Below are 12,612 nucleotides of genomic sequence, written 5' to 3'. Positions count from 1 at the left end.
TCTGTTTTTTTGCCCCTGTTCCCCTCCCTGATTTTTCAATCAGATTATTTGTGTCAAAATCTGGCGGTGAAGAAACAACCAATAGAGAAGCAGAGCCCGGACAGTATTTGCTTATCAAAACTTTCCAGGACTTTGAAAACTTGAAGAGAATTCACGATGCCCAGCTCGAAACCCTGGCAGCAGCACCCTTCACTCTCTGGGGCAGCTTCGCCTTCTGCAGGAATACTCCTTATTGACACAGAGCATGACACGGTGAAATAAGGTACCAAGCAGACATTTGTTATTTTGTCTTAAAAAAAAACAACCTCTTAAGAAACCTGTATTTTTACACACATTCATCCACGCATCGTGTCTTTCACAAACAGGCACACCATCTGTCTCGCATACACACACTCACATACTTCGGGCTCATAAACAAAGCCATGTAGCACATATGCACAAAATTATTTTATCCAAGAATGGATCTGTTATCTCTCCAATTTCCAAGGCAAAAGGAATAAATACTTGCACGGTAATAACTGAAAAAGATGTGTGTTAATCAGCCTTCATTTTTCTAGGCATATGTGTGTGCAATACGTACGTATTTGAGGCATTGCTCTATCTATATACAGCTGTATAGAGGATATAAATATAGATTTAAGAAAGCTCATTAAGCAAACTCATTAACAGGCATCTTTGCAAAACGCTCTTCAAGAGCAGTAATAAGAATTTGCACTTCTAACACTTGCTTTCAAAAAAGGTTTGAAAATGGGTTTGCAAAAGTAAAATAATTGACTGCCACCCCCTCTGTAAGGGCAGGGTGGAAGGAGGGAGAATGAAGCAGAGGCAATGCCTTTTCTTAGATCACCTGGTTGTTCTCTAGCGGAGGTAGGAACAGGAGCTGCAGAGCAGTGATCTTCTTTTCAGAATCCTTGGTCATGTTTCTTATTTAGGGACAAACTTGAGAGCTGATCTCCCCAAATGCTGAGGGGGGTGTGTGTAATTCCTTGATTTCACCTCTTCTCTGCCACAGTTTTCCTGACTCTGCAAGTGTCCAGTGTCAGGAGTTCTATGTGCTTTCAGTATTCCCTGTGCTTACAGCACACTGTGCATGGCTGGAACTGGGACAGCGAAGATGCCTTCTGAGAAGTTTATAATCTAAGACATATATAAGCACACAAGCAGCTGTTGAGTGCCAAGGGACATCACCAGCAGAGAAATACCTTTAGAGCATGGAGTTTTTCTGCTGTATGTGAGCTTTCAAACACTGCTTTCTACAGTCAGTTGTACTAAACCATGACTCAGTCAGGTTCCTTTTCCTACCACAGCTCAAGGTGGTGAAAGCACCAGGAATCAATAATAACCTTTTTACTGCCCTGCAACAGGGTCGGCAGCAGGCTGGCATTTCCCTGATGGAGCAGATGTGGTCCAGAGACGCTTCAGATTGATCACGGAGGTATTTTGCATCCCGCCGTGGCAGGCAGTGGTCAGGTCTGATGGCCCTAGCGCTCTCTGCTGGGACAGCCACAAGTAACAGCCCTTGTCATCGCGGCTGTCATTGCCCCATGGCACTGGACAGACTGTGCAATGGGGTTTGATGCAACGCGGAGATAGGAGTGTAGATTTCACCCACATTGAGAAAGATTCTGATTTTGATCTTAACCCATCTGTCATTTACTGAACATAATTAATTCTTGTTGTTTATAGAAGCAAACAATCCCTTTTCCCTCTCCCTCCTCCCCTCCTTATTTATCTAGCTGGGTTTTGCATGAAAGAAACATTCCCAAGGCATTGCACTAGCACACTGATTTGCATTGCCTTAAACACAGGCATGTGAGAGATTACATTTCCCGCTACAAAAACAAGCATTGTAACAGAAACCCAAAATGTACATTGCAGCTTCAGGGTTTCATATGAAGACAGTTACAGGAATTAAACAAAACAGGAAAATTACAAGCTGCTGAAAGGATCGAGATGTTATTTTATGAAACATTGGAGCTGGCTTCTGTCAGCACCCTTGAGCATAGGCTTCCCGTTGACATAAAATGGCTCTTAAAACCAAAGACAGTAAAAGCAAGTGAAAAAAAAACCAGTTGTGCAAAAAAATCACATAGAATGTTCAATAAAACCAAAGAACACTGGCACAGTCCTTTGAAGAAGGAGGATGATGAATACACCTCCCAGTGTCAGCAAACTTGTATAGAGCAGCTGTAAATAAAACATCTGTATCAGATGTTTTGCTTCCCAAAGTAGCCATTGTCTCACAAAGACCAGTTATAATTGCATACAAACTGATGCTGGAGATAATGAGCAGAGATACCCTCTTTTATGACTATTACCGCTGTGCTAGATTGCCTGAAGAGGGATGGGGACACTGCTGTGACCAGTTCAGCTCTCACCCACCCCTTCTCCCTTTATTTTATTTCAGGATATTTAGTTTATTTCAGGGTATTTATTACAGAGAAAACAGTTGCAGGATGGGAGAGCAGTCAGCTCTTGCCTTGGCTTGTTGTGTTCTTACTCTTGATTTCTGTTTATGGCTTCTGTTAAACTTATCAGCTCTTCTCTCCATTGAAACCACCATCAAAAAGCATTTTATACAAGCAGAATTAAAAAGCAGAGTGCCAGAGATGCATTTTGGTCTTGAAGGACTTTTGAGCTGACCCCGTGTGGTCATTCTTATTTTATGTTCTTCCTGTTGAGATAAATTTCCCTGTTCTCTTCTAATTTCAGGGTCATCAGAGAGCGTAGAGCCGCAGAGGGCTTATCTGGGCTCGCATAGGCTTGTCCTGGCCCTGACCCACATGGGCCACAGTGCATCTACAGCGAGTTCCGCTTCTATCCGAGGACAGTTTGCTTTTGTGTATTGGTGTGAATTCTTCCTGCATGCCATGTGCTCCAGTGCATCCTGAGTAAATAGATTATTAAATGTGTAACTCGGTCATAATAAACAGGTTAATTATAAAACATCATGTCCGTTCTAATGCAGTCATTTTCCCTTTCAAATGTAGCAACAAACCCCTCCTCTAGCATCCATGTTTTCTTTGTCAATTTGAATGTTACAGCAATTAAGTCACAGTAAAATAACAGGACTAATTGCTTCCAGCTCTTTTCTGACGCTCTTCCTAATTTCCACTCTTTTCTGTGGCAGATTAAATAAACATGTCTTCTGCACAGCAGGAAAAGAAATACCATCACTCATTCCAGACTGTAATAAATATTAATTGCCATGTACAAGGCAGGACTAGATTAAAACACGCTGGCTCCAAGCAGCTCTATCTCATCCAGAAGCAGGACGACCTATTGCAGGTGCATTGGGAAGGGATGAGAGCTGTGAAACACCACAACTAATGTGACCAGAGTTAAACATGAACTGACGCTCTCAGATGTGGTTCTGATCTGCTTTTATTTTTCTTACACCTAGTTTCCACCTTGCAAATTTAATGTCTGTGATTCCTACTGGCATCTGAGGACAATTCAAATGGATTGAGGAGTCAGATGAGCATCTGCACCCTTGGCGCATCCCCATGGAACTGGCCTCAGAGAATGGGGAACACCAAGACCTAGAGGTTGACACACTGAGCCGAAAACCTGCTGGCTATGGCACACCTGACTAAAAGCTGGACAACATTCCCTAAGGTAATTTCTGTTCTTTCCTATTCAGCATTTTCCACAGGGAAAAACAACCTCTATTTACAAGGAATGATGGACTATCTTGTGTCATGTGGTTGCTGCATTTCAGCAAGAAAATAATCTTCCTCCATAGTTTGGATGAAGAAGCACTCAGGGGTCCAAAAGAGGATGAATGACATGAGCTTTGCACATTCATCAAGCACAAAGGCATCCCATTTTGGGTGCCTGCCCCTGGAACGTCTTTCTAGGACTCCTGCAGTACGGCACACAGGGGCGCCCGGTTAAAATCACTCACACACCGAGGCACTTCACTTTATTATTCCCTTTCAGCATATTCACGCATAATAAAAACCGCTTCCAGGCCGCAGCTTAACACCGGGTTCACGGCGTGGCCCGTGGCCCGCGGCCCCTCCTGCCCTGAGCGACCAAAGCCCCGGGACACCGGAGGTCCCGATCCGCCCCCCGTGTGCCGCGGGCGCAGCAGGACAGGCACCGCCGCGTCCCCGCTGGGCGCTCGCTCCCCCGGGCGCCGCCACCGTCCCCTCCGGCTCGGCCTTGTTTACCGGCCGCCGCCCGGCCCCGCCCCGCCCCGCGTGACGTAGGCAGCGCCCGGGGCTCCTCGCGGCACCGCCCCCAGAATCACGCGACCTCTTCGGGGGCCTCATCGCTTCCCGCGCTGAGATACCTCCGCTGCGGGAGAGCGGGTGAGCGCGGTGGCTGTCACCGCAGCCCCGCTGCCACACTGGAGGAAGGCCCCTGACGGGGAAGGGGCGAGCGGGGCGGTGAGGGACCCGCGCGGCGTCGGGCGAGGGGGGGATGAGGCGGAGAAGTGGGACTACTTTCCGCGGCGGAGGGATTTGAGGGGAGAAGCGTCCTGTGAATGGGAGGGGGAGGCAGGGCCAAGATGGCGGCGCCCTGTGGGCTAGAGGAGCCCTGAGTGGTAAACAGCTGAGGGGAGGAGAAGGAGAGGTGAGTGCGCTGGGCCTCCTCCTTCCTCCCCCAGCGGGGCGAGAACGGGGGCAGACGGGGGGAACAGAGAGAAGGAGGCAGAGAAACGAGATGAGGCGGGAGGCAGGGAGAAAGGGCTCGGGGAGGAGGCAGCAGGAGAAAGGGAAGGGGCCGGGGGGATGGGGAAGGCGAGGGTAGAGCCTGGCAGGGGGAGACGTTTTCCCTCCGTCCCCTTTTCTTCTCATGAGCCAAACTTGCCCCTGGTCGTTCCCCACCCCCGCCGCGGTGGGCCTGCCCGGGGGGCTGAGGTCGCAGGGTCCGTCCCCCCCCAGCCTAACGCGCCCCTTTAATTCTATACTGTTTATCGAAAAAGGTTCAGCATCTCCGTTTCAAACGCTGAATAGAGATTGCCAGACCTCCGCCTCCTCAGTTACTTGATGAGGAGGTTCCCTCGTCCGGGGTTAGGCATTAAAGCAGTTGTAAAGCAGTCCCCTTGGTGGAGAAGGCTTGTTTTATTTCCTTGCTCTTGGGTATGTAATGTTTTACAGGATATTACTTCTACGAGAAAACATTTTGCTTCCTGTTATCCCAAAGAACTTGGAAGGCTGCAGTTCTGAAGTTTTAATTCTTTGTTTGCTGTGGATGCAGTCTCTATCATTGTTTTATCAGTTTAGTCAGGACTTCTCCTGTTGTTTGGAGTATTTTTAATGAGCCTTTTACAAGGCAGTGAGTGAAAGAAAGAACATGCCTTAAAGGAGTACATGATTCAAAACCTATAGAAATTTCACAGAAACTGGGGTCAGGTTTCGTGTGCAGAATTCTTACCAGAACTGCTCTTTCCAGAGAACCTCCCAGTGGATGCTTATACCAAAGGTTTTCATTCTTTGCCTGGTCTGATCCTGTAGCTTCCTGACATTGACTTCTGTGGCAGGTTGTTAGAAATCTGTCATAATCAAAGCACTACTACTGAAGTGATCCCATTAGATGGAAAAATTCCTCTTCAGTTTACATGTAGGAACAACTAGAAACTGAATCTTTGAAACCTCAGGAAGTTTTAAAGATCAGTACAAGCATTGGGAATACATGCTCCTGTCTGCAGTTGGCTTTGCTTTGCTAAGCAGCAGTCAGGTACTCTGCTTATCAAAAACAGCTATGCCACATTTAAGCTTAAAATAAAATAATGGGCTTAAGATCCTTTCCTCAGTAAAACACTTTTTTTGGTTTGTTCATTTGTTCTGAGTTTTGTAATGTTTTGGGTTTTGTTTGGTTTGGTTTGATTGGGTGTTTTAACAGCCCAGTTATCCCAGTACTAAATTGTCTTTGTGAGGAGTTGCATGGGCTTACTCAGATGAAAATACAGTCAGAATATTTAATGTGTAATGAGATGAGCTCTAATTAAAATTACTTTATCTCTGGCTGTGTTTAATCCTGGCTTCTTAACTCATTGTCACTTCAGAACTTAGTTTTATGGTAACTAATAAAAAGTAGCATTATTAAAGTGATCCCCCCTAAGAGATACTGTCCAATTGCAGATGTTTTGGTATTTGAAAAGTATTTGACTTGAGTAACTATTTGTAGTTTAAAATGAATGCTGGCCCTGCTTAGAGCTGAACTGCTGCCATGTTGACTCGTATCAGTTCCTGGAATTCCTACTGCCAGACACCTTCTTACTAGCTCTGAGATGAGCTGGTGATGTGGTTACTGGTCAGTCTCTGTAAGAACTGAATAGGCTGTAACACGTGCACATGTTCATGTATATATCCATATATATTGATATATGTCTATATATCGATAGATATTTTTGGAAAAGATACCTTCCATAATAAGCAAATAACCGAAGCACTTTATGATTCTGTGATTCTATAATGGTGGAAGCAGGGGAGGGGTACCAGATTGTATAGCATGTTGCAGACAGGTCTGTATTTTTTGTGATAATGTTACAGTTTAGGGTCTTGGTCTGAGCTCTAACTGCAGTATTTTCATATAGTTTAATAAACATAATAAGGACAAGTAGTAATACTTCCTTTGTTAGCATTAGCATTTCTTTGAGTAGCACATTAAGGTACAGAACAAACTTCTTGCAGTGGTGAACTGCTGTCACTTTCCAGGGTATTGTTATTATTTGGTTTTATTTAAGAAGTTACACATCATCTGGTATTGTTTTGTTTAATGCAGACTTTAATTCCTGGGGTACTTAAAATGCCTCAGCTGAGCACACTACGTAGTGTGCAGAGGTTTCAAGATTTACTGAACTCTCTAATTATGTTTAAAGGCTTCTCTTGGTGGCAAAAAAAAAAATCTGCAGAGGTTTAAGAGTCTTGCTCCTTGTGTTACTGTGAAATCCAGAGCTTTCTGTTTACCTGTTTATAGCTTTACAAAGATTCCTTAATCGAGTTCATTTTCCTTGTGTACTGTTAATTAAATTGGCATAGAAAACCAGGGCTTGTTCTTATTTATTTATTTGCTATTAATATATGCAGTTGTACGTAAGGAATTGAAATAATTCCCTTTCATGCTTGTTAGCATGGCTGCTGCCAAAGGGTGAAGTGTCAGCCCTACCATGTTTGGGCTTTTTTCAACATGCATTGCTTTTAAAGTTTTCCCCCTGACAGGAATTTGATGGGTAGCAATTAGCACTGTGTATCAGCACAGTGGAGTTTCAAGAGAATCTTAAAAATTGCTGAATATAGTTCTCTTTGTTTGGGGTTATTGGTGGGTTTTGTGATCTTTGTGTTAAGTACCTGTAACAAAATACAGAAGAACTTCTATAATACTGAGTTATAATTACTGAGTTCACGAATGGAATCTTGTATCAGAGCTTAAAATAACCAGAAAAATGTGGGCTACTAGAAGCCAGACACCTTCAGTGTTTAAAAATGAATAAATAAATTGTACTGCCAATTGTAACGATCAGTTTGAACTGAGGTTTAAAGTATTTATGGCGTTGTTATTTCTGTGTGGTTAAAAAGGGAATGATCAGCTGCTTATTTTCCTATTGCCACCAGTGGATTTTCTCCCTGCTGTCACTTTTCATTCATTGCTAATGTCACTTCTGTAATGTAGAGTTTAGTTTACCTGTGAAGACAATATAAAAATGAGTGGTGTTGGAAAATATAAAGCAGGCTGGGATTTTTGTGTATCAGAGGGGGAGGGAGTAAGGCTAATCCTGTCATGGTAAACACTTCAAAGATTTGAGTGAGAAGAGCTGCTTTATTGTCAGTCTGAGGGTTTTTTTGTTATTGAAAGCAGTGATTGCTGTAAAATACTTCTGTCCTCATTCATGGCCTCTCCAAAGCAGTACCTGAGGACCAAAATCAGATGGAAGAGTGTTAAGTCTTGAGGTCTGGTATCACTTCATTGCTGTCAGCAGTGGCCTTACGTTGTTGAAAGTCCGCCTTTTCCTTTGGAGTGTGGTGGATAATGATTGACTGTCATGCCCCAAATTTAACTGTGATGTTCATCCCCACACAGAGAGCCCCTCAGAATAAGTGGCTCAATTTCTATGTTGTTCCAAATGCTGAGGGCATTCTGGGAGGAGCGTGCAATTTACGTTGAGTGTGTCCCCCTCCTCCCCACCCTTCAGAGAAGCATAACTGGCACTACCAGCTGCTTTTTCATTTGGCTTGAGATAAAAATACACTGAACAGAACATCTTCTCTTGACAGAAATACTTCCAGAAGTCATAATCTTTTGAAATACTCAGCTATCTCTTTCTCTATTTAGCCTTTTCCAGTGAATATTTTTACAGTCTTTTCCTTTGTCTCAAGATTGTAGCTTAACTGTATTGTGTTGTGGTTAAATTAGCTACTAATTTAAAAAGAATTGTTAAAACAAATTGGTTCTTGACTTGTTGTCTCCTTTATTTCTCTGGAAGCTGGCTCCAAAGTTGTATTGGTACTTAAAATTAACACTTCTTACTAAAATTTGTCTTTATGAAAGCCCTTGAATATAAGAAGTTTCCTACTGGTGTTATATCTTCCAGTGAGATTAAAATGTTGCATTTTAAAATGTATTTAATGAGGGTTTTTTTCACTCTTTAGCCTCTAGTGCCTTGGATCTATTATAAAAAACTCATTTTAAAAGTTAGTGAAGAACAAGTGACTCAAACTATATGGAAGAGTTGCTGACTTTGTTTTAACCCTGTCTGTTCCAAGTGAGGCTTCAGGGATGTGGAAATTCTGCTAGTAGGGGAATGATTGCAATAGCTGGGAATGGAAGCATTAAAGAGACTTATCTTTTTTACTACGTATTTGAGAAGAAAGAAGTGGCTATGATCTGATTACTGTAAAGATTTAAGGGAGATCCTGTTTACCACAGATGTTGCATCAATTCCAGATACAAACTCCTGTACATTATGGCATATACATTGTGGCAATCAATAGATGATCTTGCTGTTTTACAGTATAATGGATGTTCCTTAGCCTGTCCTGAGTTCTGTATCTGCAAGGTGTGAAAATCACGTCACAAATTACCAGTGGGACTGGTCATAAATCATGCTGACACTGTGGGCCCTGGGAACTGTACTTCATTTACCAGAACACGGTGTTTCTGATTGAAGTTAAAAGCCTGTTGCTGGAAAGTAGTTATTCAGCTGTCCTTGCTTAAAAAAAAGTGTGACGTGATTTAAGGCTATTGCTGGAATTTCCTGGTTTGTTCATTTGTGTTGGCTATCATGGACCCAGTATGATTTAGAGGATCTCAGTCTGACTCAGGACTTCAAATCTGCTCCTCACAAATTTAGAAGAGATCCTGCATTGAGAAAGCTGTGATTTGCTTTTTGAAAAATGTGGCTATTTGTGTATAGGGTGACCACGTTGTACTGGTGCTTATAAACTTCAGCAGTTAAACTGACCACCTACTGAACTACCTGTGTGTAATATTGTCCCATTTTTAGATGGGGTTTGAAATACTTTTATTAATATCATGAATACAGGCTTTTGGAGTGGAGCTTGCTCCAGTTTACATCACGTACTTCAATGCACAAGCAACTGATTGACAAGTTCCCTTAACTGTGCTTAATTTATTGGCATAAGATCTCCGGAGGCATGTGTTTCAGTTTAGGGAGTTTGGGAAATTATTTATTACCTGTGTGTATAGTTACCTGCAACTAAGCTTGCCTTACGAACCTTGCTATCTGATTGTCATGTCTGTGTGTGCCATCAGGCCAATAGCATGAAGTTTGAAATCCTCTTACCTACTGAACATTTAAACCAGTGATTTCCCATCTGTCTGCAAGTGTATTGTTGAACCTGATGTCCACAGCCCACCTAGAGTGTCTGTAAAGGGTTGTTGACTTTACAGTGCTATAGCTTTTCCTATTAGAATTAGTGAAATCTGCTGTTGAGGTCTTTACCGGAGAAGATCTGGTATTACTAGAGGAAAATAAGATATAAAAATCATTCTTTTCACTGGTGGGGGGTGGGGAAACAGAGAAGAGTGTTGTCAAGGTCTTCATGGGGTAAAAAAAACAGAGACTAGCATGTATGCTGCTTTAATTCTCCAAACAGGTTTTGCTTGCAGCTGGTTTGGGGGTGTGTTCATGCATCTCTTTTGTTAACAAGACTTTAAACAGCTAATTTATGTTGCTTAGGAAGCTGGTGAATCTATTGCTTAACCATAGCTGAGCCTTTGTCCTGATAGAAATTGGGGCAGCTTTACAGTCTCAGAGATAGTGTTCTCAGAAATAAAAGAATAGATTCACGGTAGTAAAGTATTTCCCCATATGTAGTTCTGCATTTTCTCTGGTATCTCAGTGTAGCTGTAATTTAGTAAATGAAATATTACAGCTGTTGCTAGAAACTAAAAGAGCAGTTGACTCCTGAAAATGAGTAGCAGAGTGGAGGGTTGACTACGTAGGTTGCACAGATGAGTGGCTTTAAACTGTCTGAAAGGATGGTGTCACTCCTCGAACATTGCTTGCCTTCTAAACAGCAAGCTCTTTGAGGAACAAGTTGTAGCTTGGAAGTCTGCACAATGTAGAGGAAAAAAAAACCAACAAAACCTGGGAACCCCAAACCACAACAAATCCCAGCTCTAAAATTTTTGGAAAGCAGGGATCCGTTCTGGTTTGAGTAAAAAGCAGCTCCTTTCTTCCACCCCAAGTTTATCTTTTATTAGCTTTCGTTGAAAGTCTTGCTTACACTACCAGCCAGTTTGAAGTGTGCAGTTGTAACATCTTGCCAGCATGCGAGTTACAAAGAAACAGCATTTCAATCTGAAGTGCTTGGTTTTGAGACTCTGTTGGCTGCTTCAGATGAACTGAAATGTTGTTTGGACCATACAGCTGTGACCATTGAGAAGGGGGTGTGTGTGGAATTTTGTTTTCTGAAGCAGTGGTTAACACTTAAAAAAGTTTGTTGCTACCGAAATGCCTGTTGTGAGTGTGGTGCCATATTGTCACCTTTGAGTTTGTAATCAGTGCCAGATTAAGTAAGCTGATGTCTTGTGGCCCTAATAAAAGTGACCTTGGGCAGTTCTGCAACTACAGAGCGATATGTTGCAAATGACAAAGTTTACTGGTAGACAGGTTAACTCCTGCTGTCCAGAAACACTGTTATAGGCAAGTTTTGAAGAAAGTAATTTATATAAGCAATTACATCACTGTTATTTAAAATTGGCAATGTTTTGACTAGAAGCTAAAGACTTAAACTGTTATGGTAATTATTCTAGGTTCAGAATTTGGTAGGATAAAAGGAGACTTCTTTGTGTGTAATATTTCACCTACCATAAATAAAACTAGCAGGTTTTGAAGGTTCACAGTACAAAACTACACTGTTGTGAAAGCAGTCTTGTTTGAGGCTATTGCATAGCTTAACCTGTGGACAATTCTGGAAAGGGAACTGTGCAAAACTTCTTGGTGTTTTTCAAACTAAGGGCTAACTTTCCTCGTGCAGGACGTTCATAGCTCTTCTGTTCTTACTGAAGAACTTAATGCTGTTCTGAATATCCGAGGTTTGATAAGGAAGAAATAAATGGTTCTTTTTGTTAACCTCTCCATGCTTTTTCTTTACTAGTGATCATGAAAGGTGTGTGGCTATCAGCACTGCAGACAGAAGCTCAGCTTGTCCACAGAACAGGTGCTGTATACACAATTGCAGTAAGAAAAATTGTGTGTAAACTTGGTATGTGTCAGTCTTGCCTTCCGTAAAGGAAGTGAAAAATATGTGCTGACTTGAAGCAGGAGGAAAGAAGAAACCTTTGCTGGTGGAATTAGGTGTGGTGTGGAGACAGTCTCTGCCCTTGGGAAAGGTTCAGCATGGAATTCTTATGGGTAAAAAAAAAAAAGTATTCATTTTGTGATTGGTAGATAGACGTGATACCTGAATCCCTCCATTGCTGGTACATGGGAGAAAGCCATCTTACAAGCTGGAATGGCCTAGATTTATTCCTGCTTAGTACTGTGAAGCCTCCCAGTCATGTTGTTCACACACTGTTGCATTTAGTAATCTCTGCAGGGCTTGACTACAAAGTTTTTAATATATTATGCACTAATTATGTGCAAACTAAATTACATGCACTAAATTACATGCACTAAATATGTGCAAACAAGGTATTTTGTGCTGCTAAGTTGGTGATTTAGTATGCACAGGTTGGCCAGAGAACAGCAGCTGTAGTAACTCTAACTGATTTTCCTAACAGCTGCAGCTTGGCCATGGTGCAAGTATTAAAGCACAAATCTATTAGTATGCAATAATGCAAAGCTGAGGGCAGTGAATTTCTAATCCAGCCGCAGGAGTGGAGAGGGCTCTTGAGGCTCATGTTGTCTCCAGAGTGTAGACAACTATACGAAGGACTTGCACTTTTGGTTGAGGAGAAATTGCTGTAAGAAAGTGAGAATGGAGTTATTCCAGGAGCTATTTGCGTTTTATTCAAAACTTTAGTCTTAGTTGACTGACCTGGAGAGCAAATTAAAGCCAGTATAGTCATGGAATGCTCTGACAGTGTATATGTGCTAGCCAGTGCCTTCTGCAGAACAGATTAGTGTCTCAAAATTACGAAGAAAACCCTGCTCGTGACTCACTGGCTTGTTTGTAAACTTCTCTTACAGCTTTT

The 12,612-nt window shown here is 42.4% G+C and overlaps 1 long non-coding RNA gene across 1 annotated transcript in view; it reads left to right on the top strand.

The window, feature by feature from the left end:
• The window catches only part of LOC130595152 (uncharacterized), a 37,590-nt gene extending 25,834 nt beyond the window's left edge, over positions 1 to 11,756 (top strand). The window contains exons 2-4 of the long non-coding RNA XR_008971237.1: positions 44 to 262; positions 3,404 to 3,618; positions 11,574 to 11,756. This is a non-coding gene — a long non-coding RNA (uncharacterized LOC130595152). The remainder of the gene's footprint in view (positions 1 to 43; positions 263 to 3,403; positions 3,619 to 11,573) is intronic.
• Positions 11,757 to 12,612: the final 856 nt, after the last annotated feature.

The sequence above is a fragment of the Pezoporus wallicus genome, unplaced genomic scaffold (assembly GCF_028554395.1).
Source record: "Pezoporus wallicus isolate ANWC-B61680 ecotype Strahan unplaced genomic scaffold, APGP_CSIRO_Pwel_v1 contig_8013, whole genome shotgun sequence".
Lineage (NCBI taxonomy): Eukaryota > Metazoa > Chordata > Aves > Psittaciformes > Psittacidae > Pezoporus > Pezoporus wallicus.
The sequence above is the reverse complement of the archived record's forward strand: the minus strand, read 5'-3'. Positions and strand labels throughout refer to the sequence as shown.